Raw genomic sequence first — 7,603 nt, forward strand, 5'->3', positions numbered from 1 at the left:
AAATTAATAAAAATGAATTAATAATCACCATTAAGATAGTGCCTATAGACTTTAATGATAAATACCTAAGTATGATTGAGTGAGTATTATCTCGTTAACAACTTTAGAACTAGGAGTTAATATCCTGGAATGAGGTCGCCAGATGTCACAGTGTTTTTGCGCCTTTTCAATATTAAAGAATACTTTTAAATAATACTTTAAATGTTACTTGAGAACAGGACAATGAACTGACTTGTGAAAATCAAGGAAAGATTATGTCGGCTTACTTCGCCGATACTCTAAGAATGAGAATATACTTTCTCAGCAGTACACAGCAGAGACTAATTACTCACAAATGCTGTTTGTTAGTAAAGGTAGCCTCTAGAGAAAGTGACTCCACCCCTTACAATCAATAAATAATGCTATGAATGATAAACAGGTTCTTGCTGAAGCATTAACTCCAAGTTGGAACAACGGATTTGAGTTAATAAAGGACTGGCCTAAGTACCAGTTATGAATAATACAAAGCGTTGTACAAACTAGGAACAGTAACTAAAATAAGCTTAATGTGGAGAAATAAAAGACGAGTTTACATTACATTAAGCTCAAGAGAAAAGAACTGTGAATTTATTAATTACAATGAAACAAATTTTACGTTACATGAGTCTCAAATGAATTCAAAATAAGAACACACTCACTCGCTCACTCAAAAGCTAAACTCTTAAGCCTAGAAAAAACGAAAAGAAATACTGGTACTGGTCAGTGAAGGGGGCTAAGTGGAAACTGGGCGTCGGTGCGTAGGACGGACGCTGCACACGCTAAACCTCTCGCCGGTTCACACTAGGTGGAGATTCAGGAACTCGCTGTACACGAACCTTCTCTCATGGCGCTTCAATCCTAACTGAATTCAAATTGTGAGAGAGAGGCGAGTGCTGGCCGCGCTTGCTAATGGCCAGCGGAAAAAATGTGAGCGACGCATGCCCACAACAAATCACTCAGCGAAAACGCCAATTTTGCGCGCAAGGACGATCACTTATGAAACAGTGAAAAATGTTCTGAAAACACTCCCGATCGGGTGAATATGGGGACAGTTAAACTGAGTGATAAACAGTGGAAATTCCACTAGAATTAGTGTTTTTTCACCAAAGTTCATTGTCACGAGTTTGTTTAGATACAGAATCGCGCCAATTCATGACACTCCTCTTTCTTCCCATGTTGTTAGACTGAAAAATATTATACCTCAGGATCTGATATTCCGCCAAAATTCTTGAGTCTCTGTATTCTTCCACCTTTCAGTAATTATGGCAATATCTGTTTTCTCGGTACTAATTATAGCCTTTAGTTCGTCCATTTTGTTAATTAAGTTCCTACTGTTGGTATAATACACTTGTAAATTATTATAGCACATAAGTTTTTACAATGGGAAGCACTTCTTTTCTCTGTTTGTAACTGAGGTGCTAGGGTGGATGTATTGACACTAGTGGCTGTATTTATGTTGTTTTTGCACATAAGTTTGAAGCTATCTAAACCTGATGTTGAAGATCCCTGAGTGAATTTGCTACATCTAACTTTGCATCTAACATTAAACTCCGATAAACTCCCCCAACTTCCTGTCTACAGACCAAGCTAATGTAGAAACCCTCTGCCTACTAAGATGTATCCCATTTGCGTCTATTGTGAAGAATGGATTGGAAAAAATGTTTAAAGTGGAAGCAATTTTTTATCATCCTAGATATGGGCACCCTCGTCGATAATGAGTTGACCAATACTGGTCTTAAGTCTTTTATTGCCTTTATGTACCCATAAAACAGCTTAGGATCCGCTGAGTTCATTATCGTCGGACGACTTGGGAAAAATGACCATGAAGAAATTAAGTTCAAATTTAGTTGGAATAACCGTTGTACTGAAAACTGATCAAGTGCCTCTAAGTTTCGTCTAAGAAATTTTGATGGATTAAGAGCTTATTTCTGGACCATATCCCATGAGGAGACTGGTTACTTTAGTGAGGGTTAAGTCACTGGAGAGACTAAGGTCACAGGTGAGAGACAGGACTTAGGTGGGAGGGTGCGTCAGGTCACTTTGGTCACTGGGGAAGCTCAGGTCATAGGTGAGGGACAGGATTTAGGTGGAAGTGTAGCTCAGGCCACGGAGATCAATTCAGGGCAGGTACCACGTGGCCGTTTGATCGGTGAGATGTATGACTATTTAGTCGATATAATAAACAGAGGACAGTATAAATATATCCCTTTAATAGTGTTTAGAACGAATAATTCAGGGCCCAGATGGTTGAACAAAAGATTAAAATATCTCATGGACCAAAGAAATGGAATATATAGGCAAATAAAAAGAGGAGAGGAACACTTATGTAACCGGTACGCGATTTTGAACAGTGAAGTGAAGAGGGAGATACGGAAAGCAAAGGGAGGTTATGAAATTAAGGTTGCTCTATAACTGAAAGAAAACCCCAAGGGTTTTTGTTAGTTGTACCGTACCAAAAATAACGATGGAATAGGACCTCTTAGAAAAGAATCAGGTAACATTACTAATGAAGGTAAAAGAACAGTGCTCTATCCGGAATAATTATTTCGTATTAGTATTTACCATGGAAAATCTAGAAGTGATCCCTCAAGTAACAGTTATTCACAATGGTAATAGAAACAACATTCTTAGTAAAATAACCATTTGTAGCAACGATGTATTGAAAGAAATGAATAAGTTAAAGCCTAAAAATTCGCCAGGTCTGGACGATATATATTCAAAAATTAGAAAGGAAACCAAGGAAGAAGTATGTCAGCCAATTACAACTTTTTGATAATTCTTTATGTTCAGAAAAAGTTCCAGAGGCATAGAAGACAGCAATTATAGTAACCATTTTAAAAAACGAGTTATAACTCAGTTGCGTCGAATTATCGTTCGGCAAGTTCCATATCAACAGTTGATTGAATGCTAGAGTCAAGTTTGGCAAATAAAGTTAGAGAGCAACTAAACGATTTTATCTCATAAATGAAAGTTAGCACACATTTATGCAAGGACGATCCTGCTTCACAAACTTATCATAATTTTTCCTGGAGGTCTATGAGGCGGTAGATTGCGATAAAACCTACGATAATTAGTCTCCACCTACTACAAAGGTAGGGACTATTGTTTTCACTGGTATTATCATTATTCCCGCCTCAGAGTCTAGCAACAATTCCAGGAGAACTAGAAACTTCGCATTTGATAAGTGATACTAACTCAGAGTGGGGGCTAGTAACTATCTGTGTACCAAAGTCTCTTATTATTATAAATGTCTTAAACTTAGAAGACACTAATAAGGTTTGTAAATTTGCCGATGACACATAAAAAGGATGTATCATTAACTCAACTGACGATTGTGTGAACCTACGAAAAAGTTCTCGATATTTTGTCCAAATTGCCCAAAAATTGGCAAATGGAAGTTGACGCCGAAAAATGTAAAGTACTCAACGTGTTGAAGGCTATCGTAGATATTAGACAACCTAGACAATAAAGAAATCAATAAAATGGAATGCGAGAAAGAGATCTAGGAGTCATGGTTAGTCTATCTATCTATCTATTGCCAGACCCCACAATCCCGTAAGGGGTGGCCATTTGACTTTGGGTTATTTGTTTTATGGGGAGGGGCACTAATCCTCCACCAAACCACTTGGTGACACGTAGGGAGCACGTATGGTTTGGTTATATGGTTACCACCCAGCGTAGTAAATGGTTTCTTGGCTTTATAAGCTTTGCCTATATTTAAAATACATATATATATATATATATATATATATATATATATATATATATATATATATATATATATATATATATACATATATATATATATATATGTATATATATCAACAAGGAAGTTTCCTCAAATCAATTACTATTGTGACAAATGGGTAATGGTAATACGTGAGATGATAATACATCGTCCCCCCCACAATCTGAAATGTTTACTACTTCACTTCATCCGATAGAGCATTTTGCGCTGCAAACGATGTTGCAGCTCTCCTCGGTGGATCATAAAGTGCAACACTTTGTACACTGCTCGCTCTGGGTATTTCTGCTTTAGAAAGTCCTGGACAATGGCATGTTCAGAGACTTGCGATCCAATTGCAAGCCTCCTTTTGAGCTGCTTCTCAATGCGAGACAACATCTCCTGGTCCTCTTCTGTAGTAAATCCTTCAGCACCTGTGAGTGAACCAGACATTGCAGCATCAAGGATTGAGACCTGGAAGAGTCTCAGAGCCTCATCTACATCTCGCTCATTGGCAAATGGCTCTAGACGCATCTTGGCCAGGGATTCAGCAATACGAACAATTGCTTCAAGTTGTCTGACTGTGATGGGAATAGCCATTCTCTTATGGTCATGGTTAGTAAAGACTTTAAATCAGGGCAACTGTGTATAAATGCGAGAAATAAACCAGTCCTAGAATTTATTTTGTGACGCATGAGCAATAGGACTTCTAAAGTAGTATTACAACTTTGTCTAGCATTAGTAACACCACATCCGTAGCAGCCGTGGCTCAGTGGATTAACCCCTTAACCGCGGGGCGTCACTTTCGTGACGCTTGGGAGCAAGGGATCATACCGCGGGGCGTCGCTTTTGTGATTCTGTGTAATTTTTAATTCACCCGGGCTTCCAAGTGGGGGCTTGTATCATCTATCAGTACTGCCAATGTCCAACACTAGTCAGCACTCCTAATCTCATCTGTACTCCCATCCATTGTTGAAAATTTAGCCATTTCTCCCCATTCTTGACTGCCCTCTCTACCCCCCCCTCCATTACCCTATCCTCTCGCCTGCTCAGCCGTGCTACGCTAAGTAAATCTTCCCTGGAATTTTCCACTGATTTCATCTATTGAAATAAACTCTATGCCCTATTCTTATACCAAATAATATATGCAAGAAAGAAATAAGGTAAGTGAGAGTGCCATACACCTGGAATTGGCTAATTATCACCTGACAACACCTCACGTGCACTCGTTCGCTAATTTTCGCTGTTTTTTTCCCCTTGAAATATGCCGTATAATCTATTTTCGTAATAAATGTACATATAAGGAGGGAAGGGAGAAGCCTAAGTGATATTTACATTCACCTGGAACTCCCTAATTTATAATGTATTGTCTAGATTTCCTGCCAATCATTTCAGTGCTATACATAGCTGTTTCAAGAGCTAACGTTGGTAGTACTGAATATCCCCTAAGTAGGCCTCAACCCCGGCCCTCCCTTATCAGTTCACTCTCATCTTCCAAAGTGGAGGTACGTCTGTTTCCTCTTGCTGACTTCAGGGACTTTTTCACCCCCATGCAAAGGGCCCTGTGACCTTTACCCCCTACTAAACCTCGTGTGGAAAGAGGTAAAGGGCTGACAATTGATAAAAGAGTGACTACGATCATTCTATTGAGTAAAACAGTGCAAGTGGAATTGTAAATAATGTGTAAATAATGTGTAAACAGCAAGTGAAAGTAATGAATGTAAATATACATGAGCAATGGAAAATAGTTTTATAAGTTACTTACAGTGACAGTGCATAACACAGTGTAAATAAAATAGAAATGTAAATAACGTAAATAAAATAGAGAACGTAAATAGAAATGTAAATGAGTAGTATTATAAGAATACGAGTATATACCCTAGGAGTAATGAAAGTGAAAGTTTCACTCTAGCAAGTCTGAATACTATGAGTTATGACAGTGAAGATGAAAGTGACATTCACTCTCAATGCTAGTATACAGGACGAGAAAGTGAATGCTACGTATTTTACTGAAAGAAATTGAATCCCTACAGTGACAATAAACTAATACTACTGAAGGAAACTTATGGATAAAGACTGTAGATATATATAAGTGTTATATAGTAATAGAAATATAAAGTGTGAGGGGTTTTATGAATAATAAATGACAGAGTACCAAGAGCGAACTAGCGCAAGTGCGACGGTCAGACGCGCTCATAATTTTCACTGCTTTCACAGTGTTTTTTTTTTTGGAGTATGGATCCCAAACTACTTGAAAATCATAGAGTAGTGTTTATAGTGTTAATATCTGGCTGTGGTAATCATATTACGGGTTGTCAGGAAGTGTAAAGTGGAGACTTCGTTACCCAACTTCAGAGGTCTCCACAAGTCCTACGGTAACTGACGAAGGCTCAACAAACATTCCAGGAGAAAGCTGAAGGTATGTGCCATAGGCATATTTAATTTTAATATTCTAGGACTAATAACTGATTTTTGGCAAATATTTTTTGAGAGTCTGTCGGAGCCCGACTAACCCCGCGGCACACGCAAAACATCGGTAAACATGCCCGCGGTGTAGGGGTTAAAGCGCTTCGCTCTGACCGAAGTGTTGGAGGATCGAATCTACTCAAGGGTAATTGGTAGACATCAGGAAGGGCATCCAGTCATAAAAGCCTACACGCTCCGACCCAAAGTCCTCTATCAGGGGCAACTCCTTAGCCTTTCGGGGATACCTGGCGTAAAACCAAATTTTAGTAAGGCCACATCTACTGTAGACTATGCCGTACAATTTTGGTGTCCATCATTTCGTTAGAAAATATACAGATAAGAATGACAAAATGATACATGATGTTCGGAACCTTTCATGTAAAGACATACTGAAAAAAACTAAATATACACTCACTAGAAAAGCATTTAGTGAGAGACTTAATGGAGGCGTTTAAGTGGATGAATGGAATAAATAAGGGGAATATTAGCAAGGTACTTTAAGTACCATAAGCATATGAAAGTGAACCACAAGTAATGGTTTTAAACTAGAAAAATTTAGTTTTAGTAAGGAAATGTGTAGAAACTGGTTTGGCAATGGAGTTGGGGAAGGATGGAATATTCTACCTAGTACCTAGTGAGGTGGTTGCTGCCCCTTCCGTTGAGAGTTAACCCGCCCCGTCCCGACCACTTTTTCACCACTGGTACCCCCCAATCCCGACCATTTTTCGACCTTTTTTTTTTTTTTTGCTAAAACTTTCGCTTTTGGTCAGAAACAATGGTCAGTGACAAAGAAATTGTTCCCCGGGGTCCATAATTACCTTAAACAGGTATGCCTTGGTCCCACCTGGCCCCGTGTTCTCCGTAGGCGGTCTGAGCCTCTAACGTTTTCTATGGTATTATAAGTCTGGGAAACCAATGAAAGTAAGTAGATATGTATTTATTACAAACATAAAAACATGTGATAAAAGAGTATATTGGATTTTATACAAAAATAGAGCAGAAATAAGCATTGTACCATCGTGCAAAATGAGCACAATCGGGCAACTTGTTCACGATGAATCGCTAACATTCGAAAATCATGATACATATCATTTTTTTTTACTTACATAATACTTCTACAATAACATTATACCATTTTACATTTTATTGAACTGTTTTTACGTATTCACAGGCCTTTTGATAACATTTAGCGTAATGTTAGCGCTTATTTACGTAGTGAGTGAACTCACTGTGACTGTTGTTTCAACTCGTATTGTGTTTTTTCTACTTACATAATACTTTTCTAATAACATTATACACTTTTCAACTTTATAGAACTGTTTTGAGATAATTTCAGGCCTTACGTAAATATATAGCTTAATAATAGCGCATAATAACACACACGGTGAAGTCGCT

At 38.2% G+C, this 7,603-nt stretch overlaps 1 pseudogene; it reads right to left on the reverse strand.

The window, feature by feature from the left end:
* Positions 1–3,946: 3,946 nt before the first annotated feature.
* On the reverse strand, positions 3,947–4,342 carry LOC145414640 (DNA replication licensing factor mcm5 pseudogene; annotated as a pseudogene).
* Positions 4,343–7,603: the final 3,261 nt, after the last annotated feature.

This window comes from Coenobita brevimanus, chromosome 100 (assembly GCF_032717465.1).
Source record: "Coenobita brevimanus isolate Jiangsu-jjx chromosome 100, ASM3271746v2, whole genome shotgun sequence".
Taxonomy (NCBI): domain Eukaryota; kingdom Metazoa; phylum Arthropoda; class Malacostraca; order Decapoda; family Coenobitidae; genus Coenobita; species Coenobita brevimanus.